This window comes from Bufo bufo, chromosome 1, assembly GCF_905171765.1.
Source record: "Bufo bufo chromosome 1, aBufBuf1.1, whole genome shotgun sequence".
In the NCBI taxonomy this organism is placed as follows: Eukaryota; Metazoa; Chordata; class Amphibia; order Anura; family Bufonidae; genus Bufo; species Bufo bufo.
The window spans coordinates 792,913,058-792,930,275 of NC_053389.1; the positions used below are offsets into that span (position 1 = coordinate 792,913,058).

Here is a 17,218-nt window from a genome sequence, read left to right on the forward strand (position 1 = left end):
TTAGAGTATCTCAACGGAAATAAGCAAATAACGCCATATCAGCATGGCTTCATGAGGGATCGGTCATGTCAGACTAATTTAATCAGTTTCTATGAGGAGGTAAGTTCTAGACTTGACCGCGGCGAATCAATGGATGTCGTATATCTGGACTTCTCCAAAGCATTTGACACTGTACCACATAAAAGGTTAGTATATAAAATGAGAATGCTCGGACTGGGAGAAAACATCTGTATGTGGGTAAGTAACTGGCTGAGGGATAGAAAACAGAGGGTGTTATTAACGGTACACACTCAGATTGGGTCACTGTCACTAGTGGGGTACCTCAGGGGTCAGTATTGGGCCCTATTCTCTTCAATATATTTATTAATGATCTTGTAGAAGGCTTGCATAGTAAAGTATTAATTTTCGCAGGTGACACTAAACTGTGTAAAGTAATTGACACGGAAGAGGACAGTATACGGCTGCAGATGGATCTGGATAGATTGGAGGCTTGGGCAGATAAGTGGCAGATGAGGTTTAAGGGCTCTTTCACACTTGCGTTGTTTTGTTCCGGCATAGAGTTCCGTCGTCGGGGCTCTATGCCGGAAGAATCCTGATCAGGATTATCCCCATGCATTCTGAATGGAGAGAAATCCGTTCAGGATGCATCAGGATGTCTTCAGTTCCGGACCGGAACGTTTTTTGGCCGGAGAAAATACCGCAGCATGCTGCGCTTTTTGCTCCGGCCAAAAATCCTGAACACTTGCCGCAAGGCCGGATCCGGAATTAATGCCCATTGAAAGTCATTAATCCGGATCCGGCCTTAAGCTAAACGTCGTTTCGGCGCATTACCGGATCCGACGTTTAGCTTTTTCTGAATGGTTACCATGGCTGCCGGGACGCTAAAGTCCTGTTTGCCATGGTAAAGTGTAGTGGGGAGCGGGGGAGCAGTATACTTACCGTCCGTGCGGCTCCCGGGGCGCTTCAGAGTGACTTCAGGGCGCCCCACGCGCATGGATGACGTGATCGCATGGATCACGTCATCCATGCGCATGGGGCGCTCTGACGTCATTCTGGAGCGCCCCGGGAGCCGCACGGACGGTAAGTATACTGCTCCCCCGCAACCCACTACTACTACGGCAACCAGGACTTTTATAGCGTCCTGGCTGCCATAGTAACACTGAACGCATTTTGAAGACGGATCCGTCTTCAAATGCTTTCAGTTCACTTGCATTGTTACGGATCCGGCGGGCACCTCCGGCAAATGGAGTACACGACGGATCCGGACAACGCAAGTGTGAAAGAGGCCTAACACTGACAAATGTAAAGTTATGCAAATGGCAAAGGAATAATGCAAGTCACCCGTACATACTAAATGGTAAAACACTCGGTAACACTGACATGGAAAAGGATCTAGGAATTTTTATAAACAGCAAACTAAGCAGTAAAAACCAGTGTCAGGCAGCTGCTGCCAAGGCCAATAAGATAATGTGTTGCATCAAAAGGGGCATAGCTGCCGGTGATGAGAACATAGTCCTACCACTTTACAAATCGCTAGTCAGACCACACATGGAGTACTGTGTACAGTTCTGGGCTCCTGTGAAAAAGGAAGACATAGCAGAGCTGGAGAGGGTCCAGAGGAGGGCAACTAAAGTAATAACTGGAATGGGGCAACTACAGTACCGTGAAAGATTATCAAAATTAGGGTTATTCACTTTAGAAAAAAGACGACTGAGGGGATATCTAATTACTATGTATAAATATATCAGGGGTCAGTACAGAGATCTATCCCATCATCTATTTATCCCCAGGACTGTGACGAGGGGACATCCTCTGCGTCTGGAGGAAAGAAGGTTTGTACACAAACATAGAAGAGGATTCTTTACGGTAAGAGCAGTGAGACTATGGAACTCTCTGCCTGAGGAGGTGGTGATGGTGAGTACAATAAAGGAATTCAGGAGGGGCCTGGATGTATTTCTGGAGCGTAATAATATTACAGGCTATAGCTACTAGAGAGGGGTCGTTGATCCAGGGAGTTATTCTGATTGCCTGATTGGAGTCGGGAAGGAATTTTTTATTCCCCTAAAGTGAGGAAAATTGGCTTCTACCTCACAGGGTTTTTTTTTGCCTTCCTCTGGATCAACTTGCAGGATGACAGGCCGAACTGGATGGACAAATGTCTTTTTTCGGCCTTATGTACTATGTTATTTTCTGACAGCTATAAACTTTGTAGTTATGCGTACGGAGCTGTGTGAAGGCTCATTATTTGCGGGGCAATCTGTACTTTTCAGTGATATCATTTTGATGTGTGTATGACATTTTGACCACTTTTTATTAAAAAAAATTGGGGGAGTTGAAGTGACAAAAAATGGCGAATTGACATTTTTTTCCCCCCGTTACGCTATTTGCCATATGGGATTAATATTGCTATATTTAAATAGTACAGGTGTTTTTGCACATGCCCATGATGTGTATTTTTTATTGGTTATGTATTTTTATTTTAGGGAAAGGGGAATAATTTATTTTGAACCCGGACATATCCCCTTCTTTACCCAGCTCCCGCTTCCGGATCGCTCAGATGCCCCCCCCCCCCCCCCCAGTCTCTTGGGGTTACAAGAAACTATTAACCCTGATTTATTTTTGGAGTATTATAGGCCATATCGTTCCTATTGCTCATTAAAGGTGCAGGGGTGAACCAAGCAACACAAAAAGAGTTAACTCTGCACTGAGGCTCCCAAGGAATGTGTTAGTTCATTTGTCCCTTTGTTCTATTGTGTTAGTGATGGGATTAAGTAGCCGACTCCGGTGTAGAGGAGTAGATCACCCTCTGATACACTCAGGAGATAATCCCATCACATGTGTCTCCTCTTTCCCTATTGTTTCATTAAGACACTGGGGAGGGGATGTCTGTTTGCATGCTGTTCATGTTTGATTAAGTTATGTTGTTAGACCTCTTGAACTGTATATGTATACTGAGTTAGTCCATTGTCTTAAATAACTGTATCACAGGCAGAGGGGGTGTGCCTCTGGCCTGTGGAATTGTATAAATTGTGAGTACTGGCTGGCATTAAAGTGTCATGTTCTACACTTCATGAAGTCTGGGCTCATGTTTGGGGGATTGCTATAATCATTATACTCTCCAGAGTATAATCCCTAGCTCTTCTAAGAGCTGTTCCTGTTTCGCTCTCTGGACTAAGGAGAGGTTCACCCACTGGAAGCTGGAGCCCGGCCTTGGGTCCAGGGTGGGTGGAGTACGTCAAAACCCCAAACGAAGCTGCGGTGGTTTGTGGGGTTTGCGATGGTTATGGTGTTGAGTGCGGTGCTGATGGTCCTTGGCGAGCACTAGGAGCATCATTCGACGGAGGCACCCAGTCGGAGTGGCAGGCGATCCGTCACAGGCATCATCTTTAAAGTGCCAACTTCCTCCATACATGTACGGTGGAGGTCGCAAAAAGGTTAAAGCGTCATTGAGTTTTCATAAAACTTTTGATACAGCATAGAGAGTTCTGAGGGTCTGAGTGAAGAGTGGTGATGATTGGCAGGGTCAATATTCGAATTTGCGATATTTCACGAATATTTTGTAGAATATTCGTCATATATTTGCAAATTCGAGAATTCAAGATTATATTCTTGATTAAGAAAATCGGCAATGTATCATTTGTGTAATGTGCGCAAAATACCGGTGTGGGTCACTTTGGCTACATTTTTCAAGCTGGTATAAGTTTCGTGAGACTGGAGAAAATGGTTGACACGGCAGAACATTAGAATAGCTTTATTTGCAGATAGAGTGCTCCAATATATTTGCGCTTGCAAATTTTTGGCAAATAATGATGCGCATATTTTTTCGCAATACGTGCAACTTGATAGTAAGGGGCAGGCAACTTTTCTATTGATACTTGTACAAAAAAAGAGCACAGATTTTTACAAGGTAAAAAATCTCATTTTATTCAATATATACTAGGCTCTAACTTTTCTATTGATTGCTAGGGATGTTGCTAAGCTGTGACAAAGCCTTCTCATTGGCCCACAAGCTAGAAGAAAGGAGGGATGATCACCTGATGTGTACTGTGTTAAAAAAAAAAATATATAATATTCGTCATTACGAATATATAGCACTATATTCTAAATATTCGCAAATTCTTGAAGTGCCGATATTCGCGATAAAAATTCACTTTCCGAATATTCACGCTCAACACTAGTGAAGAGACCGCTAACAGTCGCTAGAAGGAGGAGTAAGAAGCACTTATATATGGTGCTCTCTCTCCTTGCTGCTGAAGAAGAAATGAAACAGACTCAGTAGAATGTCTTTGGGCCTGTCTTGATTTCGTCCCCTGCAATGAAGAAAGAGAATGCGATATGCAAATGCTTCTCTCTCCTCATTCCAGGGATGGTTGTGGTTCTCAGCCCCACCGATCAAAATCTTTGGTATGCCTCTACAAAATATCAAATGTTTTATGAAAACTCAGTGATCCTTTACCTTGTCAATATCCTGGTTAAGACGGCAGCGGCACCAACATTTCAGCAGATAGGCCTTCTCATCAGCAGTGATGATAAATAATGCTCTGTGATAGGGGTGTAGCTATAAGGGGGTGCAGAGGTAGCATTTGTACCCAGGCCCTGCTGCCTGATGGGGCCCAAAGGCTCCTGTGCTATGTAAATACCTTGGGGCCCATAAGCTTTAGTTTATGCCCCTGCTCTATTGATATTCTTCTTTCACACTGATACTAGTAGAGCAACATGGAGTTTGGGGATCTGAGCTCCATTTCAGAGAAAGGCTAGAGTCGCCCCTGTAGTACCTCTGCAGCTCCCCGCCTCCCATATATAGTCCCACTTCTGTAGTCATCTCCAAAGTGGAATACGCACATGTGCTCCCTAATGCTCACTGTCTGCCTGCTCATTGCACTTTTGCATTAGACTTTTGTAATTGTTCTGTTTGTGCTGAGAGTGCTCCTCGTGTAGATGGAGTGTAACCTGTGAGAGAAGGAGGCAGTCTCACGCCCACTGCACATGACATAGTTTTCCTGTGACTGTTCCAGGAAGTTCGAGGATGGCTTTTGTTCAGCTTCTCTGAGGCGCAGGAAGGTAAATAGGCAGCAGATATATTACTACGTGTTCTTGTACATAAGTGTAAACCCACTTGACTAACACAATGCTAACACATTCACTGCCGGTCCTGCCTGACAGACTGACAGCACAAACATGGGGAAATGTAAGTAAACCTCAGAAACCGTCTCACTATGAGGAATGGCACATGCTTCCTGTTTAGTGACGTCTGTCCAGCGTGCAGAGACGTAAATCTCAGTGGACAGTGCATACAGCAGTGACAACCCCCTCTATGATGTCTATCTGCAATTGAATGAAACATCCCACCACTGCCACTGTCCACAAGTCTCCAGGTCTTCCATACATACCTGGTCAGCGGAGTCATTTGATGGCTTGGTCCCTCACAAGAGTAGCTGGAGGACCTATTATGAGAATGCATATTTGCATCCCTTTCTTCCCAGAATTCCAGAGGAGCATGTATTGCTTATAAGTCTCCTCACACCTATTAATGCGCTCTCTCCCCAAGGAGAGCTAGTACCCCCCCCCCCCCCCCCCAGATCCTGACTTAGACCTCTCACCCAGTTAGGCCAGTACTCTCTGCTCTGCACTGATGAGGGGCAATCACTCCAAAACAGCTGTCTGCAGATGAGGTGTTGGCCTTTTTAATATCCAAGTCATGTCTCAAGGCCTAGTTAAAGGGTTTAACATCTGGTGGCATTAGAGGCCTCATCTATAAGCCTCCTTAAAGGGATTCTGTCACCTGGATTTTAGCTACCGAGATTTTCACAACTTCCTTTCCGGGTTGAGCGAAGTGCGCAGACAGCCGGCGCATGCGCGATTGCTTACGTGAAGCTGCTGCCAGGACATCGCGCGGGCCGGGACCAGTGCAACCAGGGCGCATGCGCGAGATTACAGCACACTAGGAAAAAAAAATAAGCAAGGAGAGGAGTGAATAATTAAAAGAGGGGCGGTGCTGGGCTCCGAGATAATAGGCGCGGCTGGGCTCCAACGGACAGAGGAAAATCCCCTTGGGCTCCTTATAGAGGTAATTTGCATATTAATAAAAGCGATTTTTACCCTAAATGACAAGACGGATGGGGGTATGACTAGTATATTTTAAACTAAATCGTGGAGACTGCTGTAGTGATGTAAAAATCTCGGTAGCTAAAATCCAGGTGACAGAATCCCTTTAAGGCGCTCTCTCCAAGGAGCGATAGTACCCCCCAAATCTTAGCACTACACATGTAATGGTGACATATTCTATTGTGTAATTCGGTATGTGTGATACCATGGATATAGTGAGTAGTGTTCACTGTTTACTTGCTGCTCCACCACTTGTGAGTGCAGCAACTAAGCAAAATTTTAAAGCAGTTGGCCATTTTCAAGTACCTCACTAGGGAATAATTACAGTGTCTCATTCAGGACTTTCCCCATAATACTGGAGTGGAAATCAATTGAAAAGAACAAGTCTCTCTATCTGGAGGCCTGGGCATATCGGTGCATTACATGAGCCCTAATTACAATGGGCACTATGTAATGCATCTTTACCCCTGTGGTGGCGCTGCAGAGTAACAATTGCTAACGTTCTGAATGCTCTAGGTTCTAGGAGAACCATCTAAAAAAAAAAAATCGGATATCAGAAGTGGACAATTCCCTGAACATGGAGTGCTTTTGTTTTACGATCTTTTGGTTGGATTTGTGTGAAAGGAATATAGAAATTAGAGCGCCTGCTGCCTTCTTCTGCTTCCCAGAAATATCCATAGTTCTCCTGGCAGCTCCAGATGACCACATATGGAAATGTCTGATTTACTGTTTGCCTTGGACATTCTCTGTCAGTGATGTTATCCAGGGTGTCTTACTGACTAATAGTAGATTACATGTTTTACATTAATTAAAAGGGCTTAGGGTAGGCCATCAATATATAATCCATGGGGGTCTGCCTCTGGGCACTGATGCAAATCAGATTTTGGAAGGGGCTACGCCTTGGCCTGTTCCTTGGCCTGTGGCTGTGACTGGGAAGCATAGCCACTATACAATGTACAGCGCTGTGCTAGTTATACTATGATGAGATAGTGCACTTTTCTGAGCACAGCAGCCTCTTCAAACAGCTGATCAATGGGTGTTCTGAGAGTGGGATCCCCACCGACCAGATAATGATGACCTAACCTAAGAATATTTAACTCCTAGAAAACCCCTTCAAAGGAAATCTGTCGCGGGGATCAACAGTATCACATACAGCACAGTGCTAAGTAAGACCGAGGGCACCGAGGGCAGGCCCTAGCCACTCAGCTCCTCTCTTCTGTTGTTCAGCCACTCCCCTCTCTTGTTGATTGACAGGGCAAAGATCCGATGACAATTAGAATGCCAGTTTAGCAGAGGTGATATTGGTTGTGTCTATAGGTCATCAACAGGGCCGGCGCCAGCACCCGGCATACCTGGGCAAGTTCCGGGGCCCACTGCGCTGCTATGAGCGCTTCCATCAATACAGATGGAAGAGCTCATTGCTGGAGCGCAGGGAGCTTTGTCACATGAAAGCCTTTTTCAGCAGCATGCAGAGTCCGGCTTCCGCTGTCCCCCTTACAAGCTTCCCTGCTGTGGAGCTTCAGACACGCCCCCTCTTCACTCCAGCAGAGCAGCACCTTACCATACCAGCTTCAGAACGCCCCCTCTTCACTACAGCAGAGCAGCACCTTACCATACGAGCTTCAGACATGCCCCCTCCTCACTCCAGCAGAGCAGCACCTTACCATACCAGCTTCAGACACGCCCCCTCTTCATTCCAGCAGAGCAGCACCTTACCATACCAGATTCAGACACGCTCCCTCTTCACTCCAGCAGAGCAGCACCTTACCATACCAGCTTCAGACACGCCCCCTCTTCACTCCAGCAGAGCAGCACCTTACCATACCAGCTTCAGACACGCCCCCTCTTCACTCCAGCAGAGCAGCACCTTACCATACGAGCTTCAGACACGCCCCCTCTTCACTCCAGTAGAGCAGCACCTTACCATACCAGCTTCAGACACGCCCCCTCTTCACTCCAGTAGAGCAGCACCTTACCATACCAGCTTCAGACACGCCCCCTCTTCACTCCAGTAGAGCAGCACCTTACCATACCAGCTTCAGACACGCCCCCTCTTCACTCCAGCAGAGCAGCACCTTACCATACCAGCTTCAGAACGCCCCCTCTTCACTCCAGCCGAGCAGCACCTTACCCTACCAGCTTCAGACATGCCCCTACTTCACTCTAGCAGAGCAGCAGCTTACCATACCAGCTTCAGACACGCCCCCTCTTCACTCCAGCAGAGCAGCACCTTACCATACCAGCTTCAGAACGCCCCCTCTTCACTACAGCAGAGCAGCAGCTTACCATACCAGCTTCAGACACGCCCCCACTTCACTACAGCAGAGCAGCACCTTACCATACCAGCTTCAGACACACCCTCTACAAAGGATGTGCTGCCTGAGGAAGAGAGAGGCCCCAGCGAAGCAGAAGTGTGAAGACAGTCTGTGAGTGAGGCCGCACTGTGACTGTCTCTTTTCTGTGGGACAGGACAGTAGGGGGGGGGGGGGGGGTCAGGGAACTCTTCAAGCTGCTGCTGGATGCTGTAGTAGACCAGCAGCTTCATGCTATTTGGTTGTTTTACTGCCTCATTAAGCAGTTTGCCTCCATGACACATGCCCTATATCCTTGTCTCCTTTCCTCCCTCATGTATGCAGAGCTCCTGTTCCACCCTCTGATCTCCTATTGCTGGCCTGCACAGACCTCCTGCCACTACTTCTTGTATGAATCCCCCTCAGAGCCCCTTCCACCTACTTGCTGTGTCCACCCCTCCTGTCCATCCAGAGCCCCAGTCACCTGTCTTAGTTCTCTGCCTTTCATTATAGTGGTGTATAAACTACATGCACCATAAGGATCTTCTAATGTCACAGGGTCACGTGACTGTACCCCCCACCCTGTACTATGACCTCTTATACCCTGCATTGTGCCCTCTTACCATACCCTGTACAGTGCCCCTAGTCATTCCCTTTACTGTGCCCTCTTATACCCTTTTATCCGATCACTGTATGGTGATGTTATCCAGTCACTGCATGGCGGTGTTATCCAGTTACTGTATGGCGGTTTTATCTGATCACTGTATGGAGGTGTTATTCCATAACTGTATGGCCATAACTGCATCCCCCTTCCCTGCCTACTATTTTTAGACTTGCATGAGTGGGGAAAAGTTGCAGATTGCTGACCACCAGGAACAGGCTGTGCGCTCTGCCAGTACATGGCGGCCCCCCTCTCTTCCCCGCTGTGTACTAGTGCTTATTATTCTGACACTAAGGCTGGGTTCACATCACATTTTTGCCATCCGTTTAATGTATACCAAAAACATATACATTAAATAATGACTCAGACCATACAGTTCCATAGTAAAAAAAAAAACATATATGTTAACGTATGTATTTTTTTTACATTGCAGGATACAAAAACGTGGTGTGCTGCACATTTTTATACAGTACCTTTTTTTGTATCCATCAAACTGATAGAAAAATGTGATGTGAACCCACTGGGGAGGGGGTTCGTCCAAAAATTTGCTGTGGGGCCCGGTCAGTTCTAGCTAGTGAGGCCCCTTACACAGTATAATGACTCCTAGTGACCCCCATACAGTATAATGACCCCCAGTGCCCACTCCATATAGTATAACCCCCAGTATGGGGGCCACTGGAGGGTCATTATTCTGAATGGGGGGCAACTGATGGTCATTATTCTGATTGAAGGGCCACTGTGGGGTCATACTATTGTGTAGGGGGGCCCACTGAGATTTATTGCCCAAGGGCCCACATGAACCTGGAGCCGGCCCTGGTCATCAATATCAGATCGGCAGAGGTCCAAGTCCTGGGACCCTCGCCGATCAGCTATTCGAAGAGGCCACGGCACTCTGTGAGAGCTTAGGTCTCTTCCTAGACCAGTGATGTCACCATACGTTGGTCACATGGCCTAGGTGCAGCTCAGTCCCATTCAAGTGAATGGGGCTGAACAGTTGTATGACCAAGGACAGCCTCTATACAATGTACAGTAAGCTTGTTATTTATGAAGGAGCTCCAGTGAGTGCAGCGGGCCGGCGGGGGTCCGACTCCGAGCACCGATATTGATGACCTACCCTCATCATCCTTTATTACAATTGTTTCTATCCTCAGCATAAGTCATCAATATCAAATTCTTGGACAACCACTTTAAGGGCCCATTCAGATGGCTGTAGTGCTTTGCGGATCCGCAAAACACAGATACCGGCCATGTGCGTTTCGCAATTTGCGGACCGCACATGGCCGCAACCATAATAGAAAATGCCTATTCTTGTCCGCGGACAAGAATAGGACATGTTCTATCTTTTCTGCGGAACCGCGGTACAGAATAACGGATGCGGACAGCACACGGTGTGCTGTCCGCATCTTTTGAGGGCCCATAGAAATGACTGGATCCGCAGACCTTCCGCAAAATTGTTTGTACGGGCCATTTGAATCAGCCCTTAGGCTAGTTTCACACTGGCAGCAAGGAACTCCGGCAGGCTGTCCCGGCGGGTGAACAGCCTGTCGGATCCGTGCTGCCGCTAGTGCACGCGTACCCCCGCACTACCGCTCTGTTCACCCTCCGGGACAGCCTACCGGAGTTCCTTGCCGCTTGTGTGAAAGTACCCTAAATTGAATATGATGGGCTGAAGTTCCCTGCACAACCAGGTGTGCCTCTGTGCACAGAGAACTAAGAAGGGGACGCAGTGCTAACCCAATGTGGCTCCTTCATATTCTGATGATACAGTATATACTGGCAATGTGCCATTACTTTATAGGATGGGAATACTGCTTGAAGCATTCCTATTGCTCCAGGACTAAAGAGATAAATGCTGAGTGATGGGTCTAGTTGCCATTGTGCTGAAATCATCATACATGGTGAATATTGAGAACCCATCATCTACAATGATTCGATGAACTTATGTAGAGGCTAGCACCTCTACATAACTCCGGCGGATCCACCGCCAGCTATAGGGCTTTATTAAGACCAGCGTCTAAAACGTGCCAAAGGCTGCTAAATGAGGAAAACTGACCAGGGAAAAAATCTGTGCTATACTGAGCACTTCATTACATGACTGTCATCTCATTCACCAGATTTATATCTTATACTGTACAATGATCTGTATCTTTAATGTACGGTAGTTGATTTAGTATTAGGTGAACCCGCTGTATCTTTTTAAGACTACTAGCGCCCTCTAGTGTGCGAATACTGGAACTACAAGCAGCTGTAGTACCTTCATCATACAGTATGTAGGGATACCTAGGAGATTATTTTGTGAGAAACAAAGCAATGGTGATGCCCATAGCAACCAATCATGTTCTGGACTGCTTCATATCTAAAACTCCATTGAATGCCACAATTTTTCTTTGGCCTAAGTATCGAAAAAAATCCTAAAATTGCCTGTTATCTCCATTGTTCCTTTCGTAAAAAGGCAGCAATCAGGTGCCCATTGCTGCTGATGTTCAGTTTCTAATTACTCTTACCACAGCCGGCTATTGTGCTGTGTACAATGTAAGATGAGATTGGAGGGAGACTCATTACCAGAAATGAACACGGTAGAAAAGCTCAGCGTGAGCGAATAATACATTAAGCGCCATATTATATTGTATGGTTAAGGGTCTGTGGAGAGAAGAATTGGAAATCATGGGCAGCGCCCTACGGATGCAGCGTTAGAATGGTTTTCTATGCATTTAATTATTTTTCTCCTACAAATTGCCATTCTCCAGAGACACAATACAAGAACTATTTTCCATCCTAACAATGCAAATACAATATTTTGCAAAAGGTAATAATAAAAGTAACAAAGGAACACTCAAGTCTGAACGGTTAAGAGAAAGGACCCTGCGGATGAGAACATTGCGCTGTCAGTCCGTATTGTCGACTACTCACTGTCCAGTGAATGGTAAGGTGAACAGGGAAGGTCTCTCAGCGGACAGCAGGCGTCAGCCCAGCTTGACAAATAACACCAGTGCAACAATGATGGAAGACAGCTGCAAACATAAAGATAAAATATATCAATTCGTTAACCAAAATGATCAGAAACTATATAAAATCTAAACAAATACACAATGGGGGTCATTTATTATACTGAAATACGCCTATATTAGGCGGATTTCAGGCGTAGATCTACCCGCTCACCCCAGGTCTAAAATTGTGGGAGTGGCGTGGGCAGGGAAGGGGCCGGCATGCACGTCTCATTCAGAATTTTCTACAACTGTTTTAGGCGTAGGAAATGGTCTAAATGTAAGACAGCTCAGAAGTTGTCTAACATTTAGACTGGCACTGGATGCGCTGAAGTTATGGAGAGGCCGGCGCCTCATCATAACTCCAGCGGAACCAGAGTTATTAAGACCAGCGTCTAAATGTGCTCTGGGAGAGAGGCAGGCCACCTCCATTAAGGATATGTTCACACGGCGGAAAAATCTGCTGCAGAATCAAAGGCTGAACCTCTGATTTCTGCAGCGGATTTGCCACGGACCTACACAAGAATTAGTCCCATTCAACCGATAATCCGTGACTGACTGTCGCTGTTACCACATGGAATTCATAGAGATTCCACCTTTTTTCCGAGATGCGTATTTCAAATATGCCCATGGATAGAAAACAATGTAAGGCGTTATACAAGTGGATTTCACATGTAGTTTGGCACAGAATATATGCGTCAGAATGTGAATGAAAATTTCTGCCATGTGTACATAGACTAGGGAGTATCTGAAATAACCCTACAGATGGATCCTCTACCCTTCCTCTCAGACTCGGCAGGATTATGCTGGTGACAAGCCATCATCAGTAAGATCAAAATACTGTTTCTCACACTAGTCTAACCACAGCTCACCCTCTCCATAAGGGGGTGAACTGTCGAATGACTGGAGAATTCTGCACAGTGAATAATATACCAGAGATTTCCAAGCTCTCACACCATTTCTTCCTCTGCTGTTTGGGTCAGATCCTTAGCATAGGTAGGTGACAGATGTGAAACGTAGGGTCATCAGCTAGAGGTATGCTTTGTACTGCTGCTAGCATCTATTGTGAGATTGATCCATCACAGCACCATTTTAAACAAAAGCCATATAGCTTTATCTGGGTTGGCTTAGCTGTGTTCGCCTTGATCTCCCTGCAGACAAGCAGTGCAGTAGGAGAGAAAAGTGGGAATAATTCACCTCCGCAGAACATTGCCATTTAGGGCCTTAAAGGGGTTGTGCAGTCCTATTATTCTGATGACCCATCCTCAGGATCGGCGGGGGTCTGACAGTCGGTACTCCCATTTTTCAGCTGTTTGGAAAGGAGACAGCACTCCATGCCAGCGCTGCTTCCTGTTTATTACACTGCTCGTCGCCTTGGAAGCAAGTGTAATTACAAGTACTCGCTCTATTCACTTGTATGGAACAAGTACTTGTAATTACACTGTGCACCACTGCAAGAGGAGACGATGCTTATGTGTAATGCGGAAGCAGCACCAGAACCCCACAGATCAGATATTCATGGTCTATCCTGAGGATACAGTGCCTTGAAAAAGTATTCATACCACTTGAACTTTTCCACATTTTTTCATTTTACACCCACAAACTTAACTTTTATTGAGATTTTATGTGATAGACCAGTGGTGGCGAGCCTATGGCACGGGTGCCAGAGGCGGGACTAAGAGCCCTCTCTGTGGGCACCCGGACCCTGGAAAAAGTCTATGGTGTACCAATGTCTTAGACTTTTCCTGCCATTCATCAGCGCAGGGCACACTATGAATAGCACAGGCGGTGCATTGAATGTAGGCCGGCTATTATAGCTAAATGATAAAGTACATGGAAGATGGACAGTAGTATTCAGGTTAAATTGCTGTGTTGGCACTTTGCGATTAATAAGTGGGTTTTGGGTTGCAGTTTGGGCACTAGGTCTCTAAAAGGTTCGCCATCACTGTGATAGACCAACACAAAATAGCAAATATGTGTGAAGTTAAAAGAAAATGATACATGGTTTTTAAAATGTTTAATAAATTGAAAAAAATGTGTTGTGCACTTGTATTCAGCCCCCTGTACTCTGATACCCCTTAATAAAATCCAGTGCGACCAATAGCCTTCAGAAATCACCTAATTAGTAAATAGATTCCACTGTGTGTAATGTGTTCTCAGTATAACTAGCTGTTCTGTGAAGGCCTCAGAGGTTTGTTAGAGAACATTAGTGATTTAACATCATCATGAATACCAAGGAACACACCAGACAGGTCAGGGATAAAGCTGTGGAGAAGTGTAAAGCAGGGTTAGGTTATAAAAAATTATCCTAAACTCTGAACATCGTTCAATCCATCATCTGAAAATGGAAGGGGTATGGAACAACAGCAAACCTACTAAGACATGGCCGCCCATCTAAACTGACACCCCAGGCAAGGAGAGCACTAATTAATGAAGCAGATAAGAGGCTCATGGTCACTCTGGAGGAGCTGCAGAGATACACACCTCAGGTGGGAGAATCTGTCCACAGGACAACTATTAGTCATGTACTCCACAAATATGGCCTTTATGGATGAGTGGCAAGAAGAAAGCTATTTTTGAAAGCAAGCCATGAGTCTCGTTTCAGTTTGCCACAAGCCATTTAGGGGACACAGCAAACATGTGGAAGAAGGTGCTCTGGTCAGATGAGACCAAAGTTGCAACTTTTTGCCCTAAATGCAAAATGCTATGTGCGACAGAAAAGTAACACTGCACATCACCCTGAATACGCCATCCCTACCGTGAAACATGGTGGTGGCGCCATCATGTTGTGGGACGCTGGTTAGAGATGATGGGAAGATGGATGGAGCTAAATACAGGGTAATCCTGGAGGAAAACCTGGTAGAGGCTGCAAAATAGATAAGATATTGAGTATATGGGACGGCTCACCCTATATCAGGAATGATACGGTGCTCCAACTAAAATTGATGCACCCAAATCAATAAAATCAAGAGGTTATGTAAAAAATGTAGAAGGGCACTCAATAATCAGAGTCACACCGAAATGTAGTGTGGTCTAAAATAATCCGATTTATTAAACATATGTCTAAAAACAAATTATAGCATAAAACAAAATGACATAAAACAAATGGATAAGACAATAAGCTGATAGTTCCACTGAGATGTCCAATACCGCTTAAAAACTCTTAATAGCACATCCAACCTTAGATCATAAATCGTGTGCGCACAAAGACTTTCAAAATAAAGTATCGTAAGCTGGAGTTTCGATATAGGTACGTGCAAAATCGTATGTTGGAATCAGTCAATGCTACTAATTTGTGGCGTCCCACGTTTTCGTATTATAGCATAATCGACAGAGCAGCAATAATCAACAAAGTAATGTACATAGAATCTGTACTTATCTTTCTTCGTAAGGTCTTTTATTCACCCATTCGCTGCAGCAGCAATCAGGCTATGTGCTGTGGAGTGTGGTAAGTTCGTATTCGGTGTCCCACGTGTCTTGGACTATAGTTTCGGCATCCCACGTGTCTCCGCCTTCGATTACGAATTCGGTAAATTCTTCAACCCAGACACTGCGAATTTGGAGTCCCACACATTAAACTGATCTTTTTTTGGGTACAGCAAACCATCGTTCACCTCTTCCTTGATCCTATGGGCGTTCTTCTCCAGAGTCTGTGTCTTTCAGGTGTTTCTAAATCGCGATCTTTAATCTTTTTCCCATAACAAAACTTCCTGGTTAACCAGGAAGTTTTGTTATGGGAAAAAGATTAACCAGGAAGTTTTGTTATGGGAAAAAGATTAAAGATCGCTATTTAGAAACACCTGAAAGACACAGACTCTGGAGAAGAACGCCCGTAGGATCAAGGAAGAGGTGAACGGTGGTTTGCTTTACCCAAAAAAAAGATCAGTTTAATGTGTGGGACTCCAAATTCGCAGTGTCTGGGTTGAAGAATTTACAGAATTCGTAATTGAAGGCGGAGACACGTGGGACGCCGAAACTGTAGTCCAAGACACGTGTGACGCCAAATACGAACTTACCACACTCCACAGCACATAGCCTGATTGCTGCTGCAGAGACTATCAGCGGATGGCTGAATAAAAGACCTTACGCAGAAAGATAAGTACAGATTCTATGTACATTACTTTGTCGATTATTGCTGCTCTGTCGATTATGCTATTATACGAAAACGTGGGACGCCACAAATTAGTATAGCATGGACTGATTCCAACATACAATTTTGCACGTACCTATATCGAAACTCCAGCTTACGATACTTTATATCGAAAGTCTTTGTGCGCACACGATTTATGATCTAAGGTTGGATGTGCTATTGACTTTTACATTTCTTCAGCTGCGGTTTTTGAGCGGTATTGGACATCTCAGTGGAGCTATCAGCTTATTGTCTTATCCATTTGTTTTATGTCATTTTGTTTTATGACATTTTGTTTTATGACATAATTATCGCATGTTTTTAGACATATGTTTAATAAATCGGATTATTTTAGACCCCACTACATTTCGGTGTGACTCTGCCCTTCTACATTTTTGACATTTTTTACAGAGGCTGCAAAATACTTGAGACTGGGTTCACCTTCCTGCAGCAGAACAACCCTAAAGATACAGCCAGAAATACAATGGAATGGTTTAGATGAAAGCATATTCCTGTGTTAGAATGCCCCACTCACAGTCCAGACCTAAATCCCACTGAGAATCTGGGACAAGACTTGAGAATTGCTGTTCACAGACGCTCTACATCCAATATGACTGAGCACGAGCTATTTTACAAAGAAGAATGGGCAACAATTCCAGCTTCTAGATGTACAAAGCTGGTAGAGACATACCCCAAAAGACCTGCAGCTGTAATTACAGCAAAACGTGGTCCTACAAAGTAGTGACTCAGGGGGCTAAATACAACTGCACGCCACACTTTCTAGATTTTAATTTATGAAACATTTTGAAAATCATGTATCATTTTCTTTTCACTTCACACATACTTGCTACTTTGTTTAGGTCTATCACATAAAATCTTAATAAAATACATTTAAGTTAATGGGTGTAACGTGAAAAAATGTGGAAAGGTTCAAGGGGTGTGAATGCTTTTTCAAGGCACTGTACACTCACCTAAAGAATTATTAGGAACACCTGTTCTATTTCTCATTAATGCAATTATCTAGTCAACCAATCACATGGCAGTTTCT

The 17,218-nt window shown here is 45.0% G+C and overlaps 1 protein-coding gene across 1 annotated transcript in view; it reads left to right on the forward strand.

Annotated features, from left to right (window-relative positions):
- Positions 1-5,004: 5,004 nt before the first annotated feature.
- DNASE2 (deoxyribonuclease 2, lysosomal) overlaps positions 5,005-17,218 on the forward strand; it is a 66,994-nt gene continuing 54,780 nt past the window's right edge. Inside the window, exon 1 of the mRNA XM_040415031.1 lies at positions 5,005-5,061. The gene's annotated coding sequence lies outside the window, so the exon portion shown is untranslated. The remainder of the gene's footprint in view (positions 5,062-17,218) is intronic.